Genomic DNA, 23,587 nt, shown 5'->3' with positions numbered 1-23,587 from the left:
TGAAATAGCTCATAAATAAGGATATTTCAAATAGCTTATAAATAAGAATTTCTTTTAAATATGTTTTACCAGTAATAGTCAAAGATTATTCTGCAAATTAGAACATTTAAAACAAGTATATTTAGTGAACCTAACAATAATACTTCTAGTTTTGATTGTTTATTACATTAGAAGGTAAAACCAGGCCTGGTGGCGCATGCCTATAATCCCAGCAGCTCAGGAGGCTGAGGCAGGAGGACTGAACAAGTTCAAAGACAGTCTCAGCAACTTAGCGAGGCCCTAAGCAACTTAGTGAGACCCTGTCCCAAAATAAAAATAAAATAAAAAGACCTAGGGATGTGGCTGAGTGTTAAGCACCCCAGGTTTAAAAAAAAAAAAAAAAAAAAAAAAAAAAAGGAAAGAAAGAAAGAAAAAGAAAAACCTACTATTTGTCACTTAGGTAATGTCACCAGATTGCTTGTTGTGTCTTCATTTTTATCATATTGCCTGAGTATTTTGACATTTGATTAATGCAATTTTGGTGACCTTTATAAAACTATAATACTAATAAGGTTATATTCCAAATAAGACATTTACATGATAATTAAGGGGAAACAAAAAAAGATATAATGTACCTTTTAAATGATTAAGTTAAACTTAATTTCCTAACTTTGATGACCATAAACATCATGATTAAAGGGTAAAATATACATAATATTAGCATTCTTGTTCTTGGAATGTGATTTTTCAGTTTTAAATGTATGGAATTAGTGGCTTGGGTTTCCATGACTGAGATTTCTCCATGATTTCCTCAGGTCCATGTCCTGGTGGAGAAAGTGTAGACCTAGAGTATGCCCAGTGAAAGTTCAGTGCCGCCCAGTGTGCAATGCTGAAAATGCTGACTATAAAGAAGGAAGTCAATACAGATTTCCAGTTGTTTAATGAGGACGTTTTTCTTATATCGACTTACCTTAATTTTCTTCTCACTTAAAAGAAAAAAAAAAGTCTGGGTAACATACTGAATGCGACCTCCAGAGTTGACTGAGGAGGTAAAGTTTGGCTAAGTGAACCTACCTCATGGGCCATTAATTTACCAGCAGTGAATCACATGATAATTGACTTCATCCCTGGTTATCTCAGCCTGAGTAAGAAGTCACACTCCAAACAGACAGTGTATTTCTTTCATTCTCCCACTCTTTCTTTTTCTCTGTCTTTAAGTGTTTAGAATGGGGCATTTGGGGTTGGGGATGTAGCTGAGTGGTAGAGTACTTACATACCTTACATATATGAGGCTCTGGGTTCAATCCCCATCATCACAAAAATAAATAAATAAATAAATAAATAAATAAATAAGAATGCGGCATTTACTGAGCTCTAGGTAAAGTATTCTCTGTTTTCAGTATATTTTTTTCTTTTCTTTCTCCCTCCATGTTTGCCTGACCCCTAACCAATGTTCTCTTCCCTTTGTCACATGTAACTGCACTACCTTCTCTGTGATTATGGGACCTTTAAAGACATCATCACTACTGTCTTCTTCTAGGACCATCAGCTGCTGAACAAACTGTGTTTCTAGATTTCTATGAGAGTCTAATAAATACCACTAAAAGTCTGGTGCCTGTGCTCATTTTGATTTATATGTCATTTTTCAATTTTTTCCAAGTTGAGGAGTCAGAGTAGTTTGGTCATTATCATCATCATCATCATTGGAGTGTCATAATGGTGAAAAATAGTATATCCATTAGCTATTTCTAGTATCATTTGATGTAATGGTTTAACCCTCTAATGGTACTTTTAGAGACATTTGATTACCTTGTCTAACATATTTCATTATGTGTATATAAGACTTCATATGTACTTATATTTTTTCTAAATGTTATATAGAAATGGGTATAATAATCCACTAGATAGTATTCTTTCTTTGAAAGAACTTGTAGAGAACGACCAATTCTGTCAAAATATCTTCAGAATTTTTGAGAGAAAAAGAAATTTACAGATTATTCCATTTCACTTTTTGTGTCAGTGAAGAAACTAATGCACATGAGCTTGAGCTGTCCAAGGTTGTAAACCCACAAATGTTAGCTGAGACTAAAAATAATATTGGAAAGGTGGAGTGATGTATACCCTGTTTCCATGTGTGGAAATCACGTATATATGGATTTTGGGCTTGTAACTGAAGCAACTCAACTGCTGTGAGGCAGGGTGGGTACTTGGACCTTCCAATGAAATAAGTGGAGAAGTTGGTAATTATATTTAAATTCCTCTTATTTTTTGCAAAAAGATATTAATTTTGTTAAAGGAAATATTCCCTTAAGATATTTCAGAGAAATAATAATAAAACCTTAATTTTTAATATTAAAATATAAATGTGATGTAAAGCATGTAACCTATCTTGAAATATCAACAAGAAGCTGGCAATAAGAAGAAATAGAAATAATGTATCTTTAGAAATAATAGAAATAATGTATTTTTAATGAAATACATTAAAAGTCCTGAGGCAATAAGAAGTTATAAAGTACTTTAACTATACTCATAATTAGCAGTTTGAGACTACCACAAATGGATGGTGTGCTGCCTCTGTTTAGATATTGAGCCATTTTTAGATGATATAGCACATTCCTCTAAATATGGGCTTCATAAGAAATCATATATATCAGTCTAAATACAGTATTCACCTCACTGAGAGAATCTGACATTTTAAGGTTCATGAACTTGTGGTTTTGAGTTGTAGTCTTGAACTTTTTTTAGTTGCAGAGTGTTTTATGAAATGTCTAACCATATTTATTATCATAAATTAATCTTCAGAATTTTTTAAACTATAATTCATGTGTGAAATTAACTACTACTTAAGTCAGTAAAATTTTAAATAATTTTCTCCTTTCTTCTTTTCTAAAGATTATTCTTTACTGCTTTAAGGATAAGGTTTATACTTATGTCTAGTGGTACTCTACTGGGAGTAGGGGAAGGAGACAGGAGAAAGTGACTGCCCCCTGTGAAGGTATGTGGCAATTTCTGAAGACATTTTTGTTGTCACAATGGAGGTGGGTTATACCCCTGGCATCTGTTATATAGAGATCAGGGTCACTGCTGAACCCTCCACAGGGCACAGGGCAGTCCCTCATAACAGAATGATCCCTCCAGAAGGTCCATAGTGATGGGTCTGAGCAACCCTGCTCTACAGTTTCACTTTCAAATGTTGTCACAGAACTTGACAAATGTCATTTGTAAGAAGAGATCTCATTTTTCTTTATTTATCACTTTTACTTTGCGGTAAATCCTTCATAAAGCTTTAGGAAATGTCTGCCTTACTGATGCAGAAAAACATTCTGATTTCAGCAGCTTCAAGTGAAGCTGTTTGAGCCATAGGTCTCATAGGTCTCGAGAGCCAAGTCATAACTTTAGGATTTTCCTACTCCTTCAAAGCTGAGCTATCACTACAGCATCCTGTGGATCCACTGACCAAGTCAAGGTGGGGCTGTGACCCTCTGAAATCAATGAACATTTGTGCCTTTTGTTATAACAAGACCAGATCTCTCATTTGGGAGTAAGCTCTAGAGTCCATGTTCTGTCTTTGGTATAAAACAACTATTAAAAGAGTATTCAAGATTATCTTTCAGTGATGGAATTACAGAAATGTTAGTGTAAAAGGTGTACTGTAAGTGAGAATTTTCCTTTAAAATTCTTTGAATTCATAGATAGTTTTAGGGGATGATAGGATGTAATGTAGAAATTGAATAACGGGAACTTAGTCACAAGTGGCAGAAAGTGCTCCTTTCTTTCCATGTAAATGATATGTGTAAATATAATAATCTTTTTAAAAATATTTATCAATCTAACTAGAAAATTCAAATCATGATGCTATAGAAATATCAAAAAGTATCAAGAATGGGAAAAGCCAGACTCAGTGGTACATTCCTGTAATCCCAGTGACTCAGGAGGCTGAGGCAGGAGGATCATGAGTTCAAAGCCAGCCTTAGCAAAAGTGAGGCTCTAAGCAACTCAGTGAGACTCTGTCTCTAAATAAAATACAAAATAGGACTGGGGACTGTGGCTCGGTGGTCTAGTGCCCCTGAATTCAATCCCCGGTACCAAAACAAGAAAGAATAGGAAAACCAATATCAACCAGCTCAACATTTTATTTGCATTTCTGTATATCAAAGGTGCTTTGTGATTTTTTTTAGATGAGCATAAGAGCCTTAACTTACTGAAAATAAAATTAGCTGTCCATTGTGAAATCAAGAGATGAAGTAATCCTCCTGTTAGAGTTCAGCAGAGCATTATAGGTTTAGCACAATACCATTTTGTCTGTTCATAAATGGCTAGATTGTTGGCTACTACCTGTGGGCCCACCAGGTTCTGGGTGGCCTTTCTGGTTGGAGCACCAAGTGACATCATCTGGTTTACCATTGCATTTGTAGACTATGATACTCCACAGGTGACATGTACACTTGGCTATCACAATGCTGTCTGGCACATGTTATTCTCTGTGGAGAGATGAGGTATAATTGCTTAAACATGAAAGACTTTTGAAGCAATCCTTGGTCTAATAGAGGTGGTTATTACCACCAAACAAAATGAAGTCCCTCCCACCGACTGATGTGAGACTTCAGGGATTGTCAAACTGAATTTAAGGCTTGTTTTTTTTTTTTTTATTTTTAATGTTTCATATTCTATGCAAGATTTATGTTTGAAACCAAACCAGTGACTGTCTAATGTTCACTGCACAACTATCTGTGCTATAGCCAGGCAGTGTGCATAGAGAGCTTGGCCCTCATCAACTCTGCATTTGGGTAAATTACTTCCTCCGACCATAGTTTCCTCCTCTAACTTGAAGAGTACTATTATACCTACATTGTAGGGGCATTGTGGAGATAACTTTCCTTATGGCTTAATTGTATAGGCAAAAGGGGGGAATATATGTGGGCAAGATTAATACTGTGCCTGCTAGATGTAAATATTCATCTGTTTCCTGTTCCCTCCCTTTTTTCTCCCTCTGCCTGTGCTTTCAGCACTGAGTCCTAAAGTATTTTTTTCTTTCCACCACCTGTTCCAAGGTGAAAGACCCTGTTGGAGCCAACTATGTTAGTGGGATTCTGGTGGCTACTGGCAAAAGAGTAGGACATATGTGGATGTATCAGGGTCTGCCAGCTGGAGGTGGTCTGGAACTGAAAACCAGGAGTATGTCAGTGATGTTTACAGATGAATTAGGGCAGTCACTGAGACATTTATGAACTGCAAAAAGATAAAATGTAAGTAGTGTTTGAAGATGACTGAAATCATAGGAAAAGCCATTTACAGATGAGATTCTGGCAGATAAACCAGTTAATATTTTAATTAGGGAAGTCAAAGAAAAAAAAAAAAGATGTGAATGAAAGGATTATGGATAGATACCAAAGGCCTTTGAAAGACTCTTGAGAAATTTAGTGAAACTGTCAAGTATTTTCTAAAATGATTCGTGTATTTTTATTACTGGCCCTGTGAAAATCTTATATGAAGTACATATGGTTTTGTCAAAAAAAGAAATCACAAACGAGAAAAAATTTCGCTTTACTTTTTGGTTATACGAGTAAGAAAAAAGTAGGTGCAGTTACTATTTACTTATTTATATATTTATTTATTTATTTATTTGCAGTACACAGGGAATTGAACACAGGGCTTCAAGCATGCTACCATTAGGCTATATCCTTGGTCTAATGATTATAATTTAAATTTCAAAAATTATAAGATGTATTGCTTTTTCCTTAAAAAAAAAAATAGCATCTGGAATTCAATCCCCCCCCCCCAAGATTTAGTTTGAATCTGAGCACTTTTTTATTTCTCTCTTCAGTATTTGTTATGGAACTTTGCTTTCCTTTACCATTTTGGGGTGCAGGGAATGAAAAATCCAGTTTCTCATTTGTGCTAAAAGCATGTGTTCTACCACTAAGGTACAACCCCAGCCTCTTCCCTTTTAATTGGTTCAGATAAAGATAGAGTATTCAACTACTTGATTAAATTCAAGATCTCCTACTTACTAGGTAAGTGACTTTAGGCAGGTTTCTCAATCTCACTGAGCCTCAGTTTTCTCATCTCTTAAAAGGGGATAATAATAGACTGCATTTAGGGTTGTTATGAGCATTAAAGGAAATAGTGTAAATAAAGTTATCAGCACATTGTAATTATTATCACCACTACTACTAGTGTCTCACCTAGGGAAATAGATGTAATTTGTGCTGCCTCATAGTTTAAAATGTAGTAATAATAAATGGAAATAAAAAGAGGAAAATTAATAAGGTCTCAATGACTTTTTTTCCTGCATGAACTAAAGTGTTAAGTTCTCAGAGCTTGTTAATTTGGTAATTAAAGGAGACAAGACCTGATAAAGTAATTCACGGGATATTGAGCATGAAATGTTTAGAAGAAGACTGGTCTGTGCTTTTCTATTGTTCATGGGGTGTTTAATTCCCAGGTATTACTACATAGACTTTTCTGGTGTGGACAGATCCTAATGATGGATAGAATAAATAATTCCCAGAGTGAGAAAAATTTTGCTAAACAAGGTTTATTTCTGCCTTATTTCTTTCTTTTATAATCTTCTGCCAGTGTGATTAAGATTTCTTAAAAGGTGTTAAAAGCAAGATGTACATGAGGATTGGTCGCCTATGAGAGGGTCAAGGAAGTGAAAATACAATCTGATCACAGAGAAGCCCTTCCTGGAATGGTAGGTTTGCAGCATGATTTCATCAGTGGCGTAGGGAATCTCCAGTGGCCCCAGTATTAACACAGGTCAGGCACAGGTACACAGGATACAGCACAGGCCTGGCATAGGTGCCTTGTAGGACACTAAAGGTTCATTTGTACCAAATGAACAGACTTCAAAGAAGCACTGTTAATTTTTGTTTGAGGAAGATAAAATGTGTGTTGCTAAAAATTTAGGACTTGCCTTCCCCATGCAGACAGCTATAAGGCTCTGTGCCGCAGAGTATGCAGTACTAGACATCGAGGAAAATTTCCTAAATCTGTGGGCACAGGGAAGTATTCCCCTTGGGAGGCAAATATAAGGCAGGGAACTGAGTGCTTGCCTGGCATGCCCAACCCCTGGGTTCAGTCCCTAGAAAAACACATATAAATACACACACACACACACACACACACACACACACACACACACACACGTACATACAGGATAGAACTGAAAATATGAATAAAGAAGATACCCTAGTTTTCTTTGCCCACCATTAAAATGAGCTAATATGCCATATGTAGAAAATTACATGTATCTGTCTAAAAAATGAGTAGGAGGAGGCGGGGATATAACTCGGTGGTAGAATGCTTGCCTAGTTTGTGCGGCACCCTGGGTTGAAACCCCAGCACAGTAGAAATAAATAATATGAATGAATAAGTAGCAGAACTTGCTTTTACTGTTGTTTTAATTAAGATCAATGATTCTGAAATAGAATCACATTTCTGGGCTGGTTTGTGAGTGCAAATTGCAGGAGTTCAGTGCTCCCTGTGAAGTGTGCACGGGGGAGTCCATAGCACCTCTGCTCAGAAGAGGGCTATTGACATATTCCTGGAGTGGTCCTGGCCGCCCTTCTCATGGAAGCCTTACCTGGTTGATGTCTGCAGTGGCTGGACCTACTTCCTTCATCTAATGGGTGAGTGTGCTCTTTAGCCACTTTTCACAAAACCATGGATATCTGCTTGGTGTTTTCAGCATAACTTTTTTTCTTGGCAGGATTCAGAATACTTCTCAAATGTAAATTCTTAAGCATAAATCCTTTTTGAGGAGTTGGGTGTGCTCTTGAGTTAATAGCTTACAGTTTTGAAAGTTCCACTTGTAGGACTGGTAGCAATACTAATAATGATAAAGGTAACAGAGCAACCAGCACTGATTAAGCCCTGACCAGGTGTGAGGCATTCTGTTTTCACTCATCCCTTTTGGTCCTAATGATAAAACTGTATAGTAGGTGTGGTTATATTCATTCTTCAGGTGAAGAGACCAGGAGTTTGGAGAGGTTAGACTGCTTTATCAAAATAAGTTAGGGGTTCAGGATTTGTACCCAGGTGACTTGACTCCAGAACCTGTGTGGCTGACCATTACATTATGCCATCCCTATTGTGGCCTGTCCTATCTGTCACACTGCATTTCCCAAAATGAACTTTTATTTCCCAGTCCCATTTAGGTTTGCTGAACCCTAAAAATGCTAGCACATTTTAAACTAATTAAAATTAATGAAAAATGAAGTGATGAAGTAAAGTATAAAATAAAAGCAAATCTTTCACCTATATTTGTGTCTCAACATTGACATTGTAACTGAACTGGATCTGTTAACTCTGACAAGTTATGTTTTATGATATTTAAGAGTTGCCATATCATTGGTAAAAGACACTTTCATTTTTCAAAATTCTTTATATTGTTTGTATGTTTATGTGATTATTAAATTTGTTTTCCAAACTTGGAATGGAACCACCATTTGACCCAGCTATCCCACTCCTTGGCCTATACCCAAAGGACTTAAAATCAGCATTCTATAGAGATACAGCCACATCAATGTGCATAGCTGCTCAATTCACAATAGCTAGATTGTGGAACCAACCTAGATGCGCTTCAATTGATGAATGGATAAAGAAACTGTGGTATATATATACAATGGAATATTATTCAGCCATAAAGAATGATAAAATTATGGCATTTGTAGGCAAATGGATGAAATTGGAGAATATCATGCTAAGTGAAATAAGCCAATCTCAAAAAAACAAAGGACAAATGATCTCGCTGATAAGTGGATGATGACACATAATGGGGGTTGGGAGGGGTTAGTGTTAGGGTTAGAGTTAGGGTTAGGGAGGGGGGGCAAGAATGGAGGAAGGAAGGACTGTATAGAGGGAAAAGAGGGGTGGGAGGGGTAGGGGGAAGGGAAAAAATAATAGAATGAATCAAACAACATTACCCTATGTAAATTTATGATTACACAAATGGTACGCCTTTACTCCATGTACGGAGAAACAACATGTATCACATTTGTTTACAATAAAAAAAAAAGAAAAATTTGTTTTCCATTGATTTGGTTGATATCTGTTTTTAGCTGATTTGAAGAATATTGGGCTTTACAACTCACAGACTTAACCTTCATGCAAGTTAAATAGGGACCTCAAGAGCTGTATGTGCACAATCTAAAGTTCAAGGCAAATCTCCTGGGGTTGGGGGGTGTTGAAACAGTTTATTTCCTTGTGTATTATGGTCTAATCACCATGTCTTAAAAACATATTCCAAGTGCTGTTTTTGCTCTTTACCTAATTTACAGTAGTGAACCTTATGCTTCACTTCCCACTGTAGAGCAGGCTCAGCTTCTCACCATGCTCATGTGAGCCTTACAGCGGGGTTGCTCCTTCTGTGTGCTCATTGGTCTTGTTAGGCCTCTACATGAGAACCCCAAAGGGATGGAGAGTCTCGACAAGATATAGATACTATTCAAGGAGAGAGACTAAGTAATGAGTAAAGAAGTCATGGTTTCCCTTTCGTGTGTGTGTGTGTGTGTGTGTGTGTGTGTGTGTGTGTGTGTGTGTCTCCCACATCAACCATTATAGCAGTGTTTACTAACTGGTATACAGTACTTAGCAGCAAGCCTTTATCTCTAATTATTCTTGCCCTTGGAGTCTGACCCTTCTTAAAAACCTGTTTCAAGTCCAAATAAAGTATCAGCAACAGTTATTACAGAGGAGCAAGGTTACTTGCTTTCCTTGGGTGAATAAATATCATTTGTACTCATTTGTTTTCAGGGTATTGCATATGTTTACTATTCTGTGACAGGAGAGAATAACAGAAGCCCTATCAGGAGAGCCAAGAAAGATTATTGTGGAAGGAGACACAGTTGCCTCTTTTTTTTTTTTTTTAAATAGACATTGCCTTTTCCTAATTTTCTATCAGATGAAGAATTCAAGTCAAAGGCTGTTTGGAGATTTTCTTACTTTGCAGTCTCCATGCTGGGTTGGCTATCAGCCAATACTGATAGTTTAACTTTGAACATGAAACTTATATGAAGTGGCCCTTCTTTTCTTAAATATTGCTAACACTTCTGAGTCAGGAAGGAAGCTAAAGAGAAATTTTAATCCATGAGGTTTAAGTATGAGTATTGTCAAATGCAAGTATGAATACTGTCATTCTGTCAGATAGTTCTATCAATTCTGAAATAAAGCCAAACATAATATAGAATGATGTGGAATAAGTCATTCTTTTAATGCTTATAAGTCACTCCTACAAAAAAGGAGATGATTTCAAAAGATTGTATGTGTCTACATTATCCCAATGTACCTTTCATTCTTATGTATTTTGAATGTATTTAATGACACAAATTTGCTTCTCCATTAGATCTTTCCTCTGCCCAGCTCATATTATATAGGTGAATGTAGTATACCCACAAACATGAAAACTAAGTGGGAACTGTGCAATGTGTCAGAAGACAAGTCACCTAGGATAGCTAGATAATTTCTTTGTCATTAACTGGCATATGTGATATTAACCTTGATACTTTCTGATGTGCAATGTCCTCGAAAAAACAAAAATGGTTTAAGAGTTTAATCCTTCCTGAGAATCTGGAATTATGGCAAAAGAAATAAAAGAACATGGTTCATTATGTGCTAGCTTTATAAATGAAAAAATTCTTACTGTCAAAACTGGTGAATAACTGGGCTTCCCTTTCTCCTTCTTGAGAAAATGTTGATTGAATGTCTGTGATGTATTAGGTATCAGATTAGACCCTCTCAGAAGAAACTAAACATAATGCTTGTCTTTAAAAAGCTCACAGTTGTGAGTAGATAAGCTAGAACTCACAGTGAAGCATAATAAGAGCAGGTACACTCTTTAAGAGGGCACAAAAGCACACAAGAGAGGTCCCAGGAAAACCTTCCAAGAAGGAGGTAGTTGGTGAGTCAGATAGTTGGGGAGGAAAATGTGGCACAGATGTTCCCCACCAAGAGAAGGGGCTGTCCAGAGAAGGAGGAGAGACCTGTGCTTGCTGATGGGTCTGCACACAGTAGGATGTGGTTAGAGAGAATTGTGTTGGGGTGTGGAGATGGGGAGACATCAGACAACAGGTCACACTGGAATCTTCTGGTCTGTTGGCAGCTTATAAGCACTCAAGAAAGTGACGGTTGTGGTTGGATTTGTATTTAGAAACAATAAGCTTTTGGACAGATGTTGGGGGAAAGAAACTCAGGTTAAGAGCATTTGGTGGCAGTGGAAGAAACGCAGAGAAGAAAAATGATAACGGCCTAAGTCAGATGGAACAATTCACCGAGCTGGGAATTGTGCATCTGTCAGGCCTTGATTTAGAAATGGCAAAACTTCACAGTAGGCTTCAGCAAAATAATTGAATAAAGATAGAATATAGTACAGATGTTTTTAAGAATAGGAGTGTCATGTCTGCCTGATTGCAAGGACAGCAGGAACCAGAAACTCAGATATCTTCAGGCTTCTTCCTCTCTTTTGTCTGCATTTTTCTTTCTGTCTTGGCTCATTTTTTCAAACAAGTTTCTTCTATGAAGCCAGAACTAGAGTCACAGCTTCTTCAGTCTCACCACTGCAGAGGATAAAAGGGTTTCTCTCTCAACACCATTTGGAAAAGATCTAGGAAAGGGCTTTACTGACCTGCCTTGGTCAGTTGCCCATTCCCTCAGTCACTCTAACCAGGAGAGTGTGGTTCTTTGGGCCATCTTGGGTTAGGCTTTTACTCTTGAATAGATGGGTGCAGTCAAGATTGGCAGAGTCAGGCCGTTCCCATTAGGGTCTTACAAAGAAAGAAAGAATACAAAAAATGTCATTTGGTGGAATACAGCCATTCCAGTTGTGGTCAACTGGAGATTGGAGTTGGGAGTGTTTCAAAAGTAGAGTCAATAGGACCAGAGGAACAGTTGACTGGAGAGTAAGTGAATGAGAGAAGAGTCAAAGAGTCCCATGCCACAGGGTAGGGGGAAGCCATTTACTAAGCAGTGATATCCAGAAAGAGAAGTGAAAGAAGCGAGTGAGAGTTAGAGATTACATACCCTGAGGTGAACAGGAAGGAGGAAGACTGGTAAATGGCAGGTCTTATCACGTGGTGACCAAGCAGCCAGAGCTCAGCTCTAGTTGGAGAGGGTAAGTAGGGTGGGGTGGTTGCCCTCAGAACTCAAAGGCTTTGGAAGAAACACACTAGGGAGATACTGATGTGAGGTTTTGCCACATGTGTGAAGTGGAGCAGCTAGGAGAGCAAATGAATTAATGGCATTCATCACAAAATGATCTAAGCAGTGGTTCATAATATGATCATGAAGGAAGGGAATAAAGGCTTGGGTCCCTGAGTAGGCAGCGTGGGGGTCACCTTGTTCTCAGAGAACAGGTAAAGCAGGGCAACAGTAATGCAGAGATGGATGGAGTAAACTGGATAGTAGAGTAGGGGATTTGTTTTTGATTTGAGCAGGGAATCAAAGCCCTGTTACTGTACATCTGAATGCTGCCTGTGTTTCGTCTGTCTCCTACTACACTGTGCCCTTGGATGAGCTCTCTGTCCAGAGACATTCACTAACTCCTTATCTTTTGCTGCCATATTAATGACCTGATGTCAGCAGTTTCAACCTCTTTCCTGGATCAGTTTCTCCCTTGTCATCATTGGATCTTTCCCTTCAGCATGCAGAGATGCTGCTTTCTCTCTCATTGTGAAATAAAAACTTCCTAGTCTCATTATACTCTTCTCCACCTTGCAGCAAAAGTCCTCACAAGAGTGTCTGTGAGTTTTGTTTCTGAGATCTCTCCATTCTGTCTTGAACCCTATCCTCCATGGCTGCCTTGTCCACCTTCTACCTAAGCTCTCCAAGCAGGGCCCCCAGTCACCTTCTTGCTGTTCTTCCCTGTGGTCACTTCTCTGTCTCTAGCCTGTGCCCTGGAAGTCTAGGTGATTCCTCCCTTTACAGACTTCCAAGGTTCCTCCACACTCTTCCTTCAGCCCCACTTTCTCCTGTTTGTTCTCTTTGCCATTTTCTGGCTATCTGTCTGACTGCTAAATGGTGCAGTGTCGGTAGATTTGGTTCATGCACCATTTCGGTTTTTCTGCTCACTTCCCTCTTTTGGTGGTCTCAGCTAGTCTGTCGACTGGAAATATCATCCACATATGGATGATTCTGAAATGTACGCTCCCACTTTACTCTCCTCAGAAGGCCAGACTGAGAGACCCTCTGATTTCACATGAGGTGTCATCCTTGTAACTAATGTTCATTAGTCCCTGATGCTCTGGTTAGTGCATCAAATGAAAAGATGTATGTAAAACAGCACAGAGTGTCTGTGGGTGAGGTTAACACTTCTGTGTAAATGTGTTTTGATTGTGTGACATTTTGTCTTCAGGGTTGTTTTGTTTGACTAAGGCAATGGTCTCAACTCAGACAGTTTTGTCTCCCCAGGAAGATGTTGGCAGTGTCTATAGATGGTCTTGGTTGTCATAATTGTGAGAGGGTGCTACTGGCATCTGGTGGGAAGAAGCTAGGGATGCACAGGACAATATCCCCCCCACCCAACAAAAAGGAGTTATCCAGCACCAAATGTCAATAGTGGCAATGTTGGGAAACTCAGGAACAAATTTTTCAATTTATGAAATGATTCATAAGTTTGAATTATCTGTCAGTGAAAAAATACTGAATACTTGATACAAATAGTAAAGGTGCTTGTACATCTCTCTTTAAGCACATATTTATAAATAGTTGCAAAAAGGTGGTAGCTGCTCCTGACAAATGCACATTGTGAATTGTCCTCTTTCAAGCCTGGGATTCCTTTAAACATGCCTGCTGGATTTGAGTACCTGCAGTTAAATAGTGTTGCTCTTGGCAGGGCTTGGTGAGCAAATGAGGTACGATCTCTCTGATCTCAGTAGTCTGCTCAGTCAGCCATGACCTTCTCAGTGTCTCTCCTTTCTACACCCTGTCTGCACAGAGCCATGGCCCAGGCAGATCTCAGTGGGGTGGCCAGAGATTACCACAAGGGAAAAATGCTGGGCCCCATAGCGGAGGTTCATGTGGGGTTCAGGATAAATTGGAATGATTTCTGTTTTGTAATGAATATCATCCAAACTGTCTTTGTACTTTATCTAACTCCAAAAATATCTTTAAATCAAAAGCTTTTGGATGAAGCACTAGGCAGTAGAATAGAATTTTTATTAGAGAAATTGTGGTTATATCAAATACTATTTGGATGCTGAGGGAAAAGTTTTATACTCATATGTACATATGCATGCACATTCACAATCATGTGTATGTGTGCGTGTACATACAATAAAAGTCCTCACACACTGAGAGTTATATTGATTCTTAGGAGTTAAATAGGATAATTTTAGGACCATGGGAAAAACACATTTAAAAGAGAAGTGATTTTGTTTAAAGCAATAAGCAGGATAACTGTGGCTGGTTTCCTCCTCTGTTTCTTCTATGTTTGCACAAAATGCCCACTGCTGCATTTTATGTTAAAAAACAAACCTTTGTGGAAGTAATATATTGTGAAAAATGTGATTTAACAACTGACTGAATTTTTTAATTTCAGTAAATGTGATACTGTTTATTGTCTTAAAACCAATTTCATTGTCTCTGGTTTAATGCTGGTAATTTAAGGTATATGTCTAATGAAGTTTGTTCTTTTCCTTCCATTCTTGTCTTAGAAGATGTTTAACAGGAATATTGTGTTGTTGGGCCTGATGACATTTTAGTAGAAAGTTTAAATTAACAGGGCCTATATATATACATGCATATGTGCACACATTGTGCTTGCACGCGCACACACACACACACACACACACACACACACACACACACAGCTACGTCAGGAGTCGAACAAGAACAAAGCCAGGAAATTAGGAATTTGACTGTGGCTCTGTATCTAAGCCACCTCCTGGAGTGCTGGTGCTGGCAGGGCCTCACAGCCATCTTGGTCATCTGTCTTTGCAGGAAGTGAGAGGCCCAGTATAAAGGGTAGAGAATGCAAAGTCAAGATGATCTTCTGGCTCAGAACTTCACAAGGAAAAAAAGTGTACTTTGCCTGGAATGTGAAAAAAAATAATTACAAATAATTGTATGTGAGTCAGAGAAGTGTTGTGATCAAAAAAAGTGAGAGTTTAGGTTTAAACATACATTTTCATATACATATACTCATATACTCTGCATAAAATAAAACAGAACAATCAAATTCTTTTTCTGAAGTGAAGATAAAATAAGTATGCACCAGGTGGCACAGTGATTGACATTATATTAGATGCATAGGGCAAATGCAGTTTCTTTAATTCTCTGCCTGTCTTCATCTTCCTCATGATTCCCCTCTTGCTGGCAAGTGGGAAACTCTGGGGACATCAACATGGTGTCTAATCATGTACATGTAGCGAGATGCAGCAGCACGCATAGGTCTGTAGGAAATGCCTGGCAATACACAGCAAAAGTTGTAAGATAAAACCTCATTTACCTGGATTTGCTGGAAGGGGATAAAATCCCAGGTGTTAGCATCTCCTGGTTCCATTGAGAAATAAGCACCAACCATTATAGGATGAAAGCATCATCCTCATAAATGCCCTCTGTTTTCAGCAAATTAAGATTACTAAACATAAACTCTCACCCAAGGCACAAGGAAACAAACCACCATTCATCAAAATTGTCAGAAACAGCACATAAAGAGGACTTATTCCCAAAAGAACTTCCAGGTATGAGAATTATCAAATTCACAATATAAAATTACTAAAATCATTAAATAAAATTACAAGTCACAAAAATAAGGGAGTGACAAGAAAATATAAAATGACAGGGCAGATTTGAAAAAGAACCCAATTTGATATATATGCGCATATATATGAGATAAAAAATTAAATGACTGACTTAAATATTAGACTCCTGAAGAAAACCTAAATGGATCAAAGGAAATTACCCAGAATATTGCAGTGAAAGGAAAAGAAAATTATAACAAAGCAAATTAAGAGATCAGAAGGTAAAATGAGAAATGGAAGAAAAGCAAGAGAGGAAAGAAAATAGTGAAGAGGAGGAAATATTTAAAGAGTTAACCATTGAGAAATTTCCTGACCTGGATAAAGATTCACTTATGCAGAAAACACCACATCTGGACACATTTGTTTGAAACTCCAGCACACTAAAGACAAATGAGTATTTTTACACTAACAAGAGGAAAAAGACAGATACCTGCTAAGTAATGACAGACTAGTAGCAAAAACTGGAAATGAGAATACAGTAGAAGAATATCACCAAAGGGAAATTGAAAATAATTTTAAACTGTCTGGAATTGCACACTGTTTTTGTGCAAAACCATCATTCTAGTATGAGCCAGATCATTTCTGTACATTTAAGGAATTTTTAAATAATGCATTCTGGACTTGGGGGATAGAGCAGGTGCCTAGCATGTACAAGGCCCTGTGTTTAATCCCCAGCCTTGAGAAGGGGAAAAGAATGCATTCTCAGAAGGAAAATTATGCCCAAAGATAGATACAAAATAAAATGCTAAGAAAGGAAATTGATAAATATATGAACACACACAGCATTTACAGTGTGAAACTGGATGAAATCATAGATGATCTGAAGATAGAGATTAACTGAAGGAAACTTGGAGATCTAGTGCAGAGGGGGAACTTATTTTATCATCTCTAAGTTAATATTTGCTCAAGTGGAGATTCTATTTGATTATTGTGCTCCTGAAAGTCACTTAACTACCTTTAAGATGATAGATATTTAAGTAGGGTGCACATGCCTATAATCCCAACCACCTGAGAAGTTGAGGCAGGGGGATTCCAAGTTTGAGGTGAACCTGTCTCTAAAAATTGGGGGCATCTGGGGATGTAGCTCAGAGGTAGAACATTAATAGGTTCAATTCCTACTATTGGGGAGTGATATTTTAATTATTGAAACTATTTTCCATTTATATTTTATCAAATATTTTATATTTATATATTATATCATTTATATTTATATATCAAATATTTTATATTTATATATTTTATACTTATATATTATCATAACTATTCTAATCCTTGGTCCATGTTTTAGTTGGTTGATAGAATCCAAAAGATATGTTCATAATCTAGTTCCTGGAACCTGTGAATGTGACTTTATGTGATGAAAGCATCTGTGGAGATATATTTATGGTTCTTCAAATGAAGAGATTATTGTGGATTATCAGGTGAGGCCTAAATCCAAAGTTTCTGATGGGAAACAGAAGAGGTGAGGAGCAAGTGCAGAGAGGAGCAGGCCACATGAAGATGAAAGTAGAGATCGGAATGATGTACTTAGTTCTGAGGAATGCCAGGAACTGTCAAGTACTGAAAGGAGTAAAGGAGTTTTCCCTTCGAGATCCCTACAGTGCCTGTGGGACTTGAGACTTCCAGCCTTCAGAACTGAGACAACAGGTTTCTGTTGTTTTAAGCCACCTAGTTTGTGATCATTTGCTGTGACTGCCATAGGAAATTAATACAGTCCTTGAAGGTTAATTTATACTTTTTCTCAAAAAGAACAAATTAAATTTAAAAATGTAGTTCAGTGTCTGCTTAACATAATGCCAAAGCTATTTTTTTTCTAGGAATGTTGTGTTCTTTGTTTTTCTACAAGATGGTGTGCAGGTATATGGGACACAGTTGTGGCTTATCTGACCTTGTATTGACAAAGGAACAGCTGGCATGCTCATGTCCATGTGGGATACTCTGCATGCCTACTGGTCTCAGTGCCGAGCTACTCCCTTTCCTGGTAGCCAAGCCGGTGGGACTAGCCCAGGCCTGGTTTTTCTGGAATCTGCTGTTCGTAAAATTCCCAGACTTCTCTTTTCCAAGGCTCCTGGGGTAGTTCAGATTCACTCCTAGGTGTTCTTTACTCCACACCTCAACTATAGGGGACCTTTACCTCTTCACTTCAGGCCCAACCCAGGGTCTCTGGAGAGTTCCCCCACACTGCTTAGCATTTCTTGATGCAGCTGTCCTAAGTCTTGTCTGGTGGACTCACATATGAAGTGGGTCCTCTCAGGAATTTCTTCAGTCTATCTGATTATTTTATCCCACATGCTTTGGCCCAGAGAAGGTGTGTACGGGAAGTCCAAGCCTCAACTCTTATAACTTTACTCATGTCCTACTTTACTGGCCTTGATAGGATGGACTGGGAATCTCTTCTTTCAGGGACCACTGCCACTTGCCTGCCCATCTTAACCTGGGGGAGGAACTTGGGAAAGTGACCATGCTTGGCTTTGATATGCTAAAATTATTTAGAAAATTATTTTTCTAATGAAACCTTGTTTTCAAACTTGTTATAGAATCCTGTTTTGAATGATGATGGTACACACTGTTTCTTTTTAAATTTCTAATGTAGCTCTTCTAATCTTTTCCAATCTTGGATTTATTGTGGAGAAGGTCATGTAAAAAGAAATGAAAGGGGGGGGGTGTCAATAAAAGACTTGCTGTTTTAAAGGATCTATCACAATAAGTATATCCAGGACAGCAAACATTTATAAGTAATGGAAGCACTTTACACTGCTGCCATGTTCTTCAGCCTTCGAAATGTGTAGTACTTGTTTGATTCCTAGTGTAGATTATGAACCCATCTTATAAATTAGACAATAAGAAAGTGAAATACCTGCTTAAGGTGATAATAATGATAGAAATACAGAATTATGGATGCAAATAACTAACACAGTATGTTAGCCTTAGTTTCAGCATCCCACCTTGAAGAACTTGGCCTTTTTCTCAGCTTGGACAGGTTGAAGCCTATTCCTAATCCTGAGGTGGCCTTCTATTCTTCTTCCTAGCCAGACTCTTCAGTGCATGCCCGTGTTCTACATCCTGGAGTCTCCTTCTCCTGCATGTTTCCCTTTAGTTCTTAAAGGCTCAGCTTTGGATTTAAAGAAATGGTAATATTTTATCCAGCATATATCACTGTTTGCAAAGTGGCTCTTTTTCTTGTGTGTTGTGTTGACTGAACAGAAGGTCTGTTCTTTTCATTCTGTCAGTACTAGTAAAACTTGTGATCCCAGTCTTAGAACTAACTTTTAGACTAAAAGTCCTCCTTCGTTGATCTTGTCTTCTGAATAAGTGATTATGTAGATTATTGAGTTTATGTTGAAAGGATAACCTGAAATGATTCAAGAAATGTTTGTTAGTGCTGCCTGTGTGTAAGTCTACATGTCTTCTTTTGGCAATGGTTGTTTATTTAGACATCTTCTCAATCTCAGACTTTCAAAATCAAAGAATTATGAGATATAGTCACAAAAGAAGAAATTGGAACTTTTCATTGATACTTAGTTGTAGATACCATTACCAATTTAATGTGCTCATTATAATAATGACTAACATTTATTGAGTACTTACAAATCCTGTGAACTTGATGTTTTCATTTATACATCAAACCTACTTCTTATTATCCCTATTTTATGAACAAGGGCATTCTGACATTCCTTTCTTTTTTATAGGAATTGATGTCTGTGATGCTAGTTCATCTTCATTAATGTACCCTGTGGTTTGGCATGGCAAATATTAATATACTATATTATGTTATTATTATATTATAGTAATATTATAAAGCAGACCATAAGCTTAAAGTTGTTTGATGATTTGTGTGAGCTAACACAAACTATTAACTGAAAGAGCTGGCCTTTGCTCAACTCCATTGGGCAACATTTTCTTGGTGTTCTTCCTAACTAGAGTTTTCTAATGTAAGGCTATTAGAAATCAGGTGTGTATTTAAAATAAATACAATAGCTTTATTTATCCATGTGTGATAATTCACAACCACTGGAGCCATCTCATGGGAAGATGATACCTCCTGCTTTGCTCTGTGCGTCACTGAAAGCAGCACAGGGCTGGAGACCAGCTCTGGATATGTGCTGATACTGGTCCTGCCTCTCCACCTTCATTTGTACATTTGGGATGGTTTGGAAAAGTGAACTCTGAGTTCTCAGTTCTCATGTTCTATGACTTAATATAGCTCTTTCCTAAAAACATCAGCCCCATGTGATAAGGAGAAAAATGAGAAGAGCAGATTTTAAAAAAGTTATTGCTGTATTATAATTATACATATTAGTGGAATTTGTTGTTACATATCCATCCATGCAACATAATTTGGTCAATTTCATTTACCAAATACTTCCCCTTTCCCTTCCCTCCCCAGGTTCCCATCTTCTACCCTAAAGAGAGTAGATTTTTGAGCCTCTCCTAAGAATTAATTAGTGAAACATATGGTTGCAAAAGTAATGTTTAAAATTAATCTGAAAATGAAGTTAAGGAAAGCAATTCCATTTGCTATAATATCAGAATAAATAAAGTATTTAGGAACAAATTAAACAAAAGGACAAAACTTTATCTGGACACTATTAAACATTGTTGACAGACATTTACAAAGTCTTATGTTCATGGACTGGAAGACTATTAGAATGGAAATAGTCCTTATATTGACTTACTAATATCCCTATCAAAATCTCAGTTGGCATTTTGGCAGAAAACAATAGGCCGATCCTAAGATTTATATGAAAATTCTTGGGGTAAGAATAGCCAAGATAATATTTAAAAAGAAGAAAGTTGGAAAACTTGTTCTTTCTAATTTTAAAATTTACCACAGAATACTGTAATGAAGACTAAGGATGGACATAGAGATTAATGAACTAGAATTATAAACCCTTACTTTTACAATTGATTCTTCCCAAAAGTGCCAAGAAAATTCTGTGACAAAAAGATAACCTTTTTAACACATAGTCTCAGGTCAGCTGGATTTCTACATGTAGATGTATAAGCTTGACTCTTTTATCACAGTCTGCAAAAATTAGCTAAAAATGGATCAAAGACCCAATGGAAGAACAAAAGCTGTAAAAATTTTTAGAGAAAATACAAGAGTAAATTCCCATAACCTAGGTTAGGCAGAGCCTTGAGTATGACACCAAGAGCACATGTAACAAAACCAAAATAGGCAAATTTGGCTTTATCAGAATTAAAAATCTTTTGTGCTTCAAAGGGCATTGCCAAGAATGTGAAAAGACAACTGCAGAATGAAAGCAGATATTGGGGAATTATGTTTGATAAGAGAGTTGGATCCAGAGTGTATTAAAACACTATATTAAAAGACAACCCTGTTTAAAAAAAAAAAAATAGGCAAACAACCGGAATAGACATTTCTCCAACAAAAATATACAAACGTCCAGTAACCATATGAAAGGAGAGATGCTCAATGTCATTAGTGATCAAAGAAATGTGAATCAAAACCACAAGGAAGTACCACTAAGTACCCACTAGAGTGGTTGTAATAGAAAAGACCATAACATGTGCTGGGGAGGATGTAGAGAAACCACTACCCTGTTGCTTTTCTGGTGAGAATGCGAAGTGCTCCATCTACTTTGGAAGACAGTTTACAGTTGCTTAGTAGATTAAATAGAGAGTCGCTATGTGACCCAGTAATTCCACCCCTATATACTTCAAAGGTACAAGTACTCATATACAAATGTTCATAGAAGCATTATTTATCAGTCAAAAGATGAAAACAACCTGCTCTTCTGCTGATATGTGGGTAAATAAAATGCATTTTTTCCATATAAAAGGATATTATTTTGCTATAAACAAAGGAATTGTAACATGCAGCATGGCATCTGGTGGGAACCTGAAGAACAAGATTCATGGACAATAGAAGTTGAAACTTATGGATAGGAATTTACTGAAGCAAGTAAAATAGCCCCCTTGGGAGAGGTCCCAAGAGGGTTGCTAGTGGGCCAGTCCTGTTTAGGAGTTTATAAATGTCTGCTAGGGGTAAGATCTTACACTCATTGTCTACTGATAGGAGGAAGACAGCCTCTAAACTAATTCTGAATAAGACACCCAGTGTCCATAAGACATGCATGTGGTCCCATGTCCAATCAAGATGTTGATCATAGGTTATTCCCTTTTTTGGAGAGGTTGTGGGCTCCATAGCATGCATACCTTTTTTGGGAAAGATATTCACAAGCTCCTCAGCAATAATTTGTGGTTTGTGTTCTGCTGATCATGGAAGGCCCCCCAGGGGACCATTTACCTGACTGCCTGGCCTTTTCTCTACCTCCTCATCTCAGAAGCTATAACATGGCTGAACCTTGAAAATTATGCACAAAGTGAAAGATTCTAGGCACAGAAGACCAGGTATTTTCTAATTCCATTTATAAGAAGTATCTCAGTAGACAAATCTATAAATAGGTCAGCCTAGGTTTAATGACCCATCTTCCCCTCTGTACTGCCTGATAGCAGGGACTACCTTTTCTCTCTCAAATGCTCAGCTTATGCTGTGTAGGTACTCAGGTAATGCCTACTGAAAGAATAAGTTAATCAAACAAGATCAGATGTTTTCATTGTACTTCTCAACATTACTTTCCTGCTAAATAGGAAAACCTGAATTGTTTGTTGTTGGTACTTAGTCTAATAATTTGGCATCAGTGGTTCACCTGACATACTTTAGGATAATAGTACAGTCCTGACATTAAAGTAAATACAGACATTAAAAAAATGTAAATTCAATTATAAACTTAAATTTAATTGTTTAAAGTTAATAGAAAATTTGCTAATTAGTAATATACTTAGAGGAATAAATATATACTTTTTCCTCCATTGGGCACTGGAGATTGAACCCAGGGACACTTATCTACAACCCCGGCCCTTTGTTTTGAAACAGGGTCTCACTAAGTTGCTATGGCTGGCTTTGAACTTGTGATCCCAAAATATATCTTCATTCTGAAAAACTTTCTTGAAGGACCTCTGTATGTGTTATAAGCTCCTGGGAAAGTTTAAACTCCAGTTTCTTAATGTACCCTATGAATCGAATATTTGGATTTCCACAGCAGGAAAATTTCTTAAAATGATATTCGTATAAATGTATATACCAAGTTGGTGGGGTGAGTCTACTATGTGTTTGAACCTGTGATAGCCCACATTTCTTGCCAAAATTTAGAAAACCTACTTAGAAATATTCCCCTTATTCCTGTGCCAGTTTTGACAGAAGCCAAAACCTCCTTTCATCATATTTGCCTCCCTTCTTCATCCATAGAAGAACAAAGGTAAAGCTACTGATGTATGATAAGTTATGATATCAATGTATCTGAACCACGTAAAGCCATACTAGCACACATGTATTATTATCTTAAGAATTTGGCATTAAATGGTGTTCTCTGGTAACTTTGCCTATATATGGAGATGCAGATGGATTGCCTCAGTGGAACCTTTTAATTTGATCCTTCTTCATAATCTCTTAAAAGGAGATAGAAACTGGCATGGTGGTGTGCCTATATCCCTGCTACTCAGGAGACTGAGACAGGAGGATCAATTGAGCCCAGGAGTTGGTGTCAGCCTGGACAATAATGTAAGACCCTGTCCCTTAAAAGAAAAAAGTGAGAAAAAGAATAAAACAAACTGAAAGAAGATAGAGTTTTCCTTAAAAAAATCAGAGAACATTAAAACAATTTCATTTTTTTCCTTCAGTGTATGCCACCTTTCATTCAATCATTTCAAAACATTTATACAAAACCCAGGAGCCCATTTCTGGGCTGGAAAATGGCATTGCAGTAAGTGTGGCGTAGAGAAACTTCTGACTTAGAATCATGACATTCTTTATATTTGGATGGCTGTACAGGTTTCTAAATAAG

The 23,587-nt window shown here is 37.4% G+C and overlaps 1 protein-coding gene across 1 annotated transcript in view; it reads left to right on the top strand.

Moving 5' to 3' along the window:
• Window positions 1–23,587, top strand: part of GMDS (GDP-mannose 4,6-dehydratase) — a 626,998-nt gene that overhangs the window by 288,134 nt on the left and 315,277 nt on the right.

Source organism: Sciurus vulgaris (assembly GCF_902686455.1).
Source record: "Sciurus vulgaris genome assembly, chromosome: 7".
Classification (NCBI taxonomy): Eukaryota; Metazoa; Chordata; class Mammalia; order Rodentia; family Sciuridae; genus Sciurus; species Sciurus vulgaris.
This window is presented reverse-complemented; position numbering and strand designations above follow the sequence as displayed.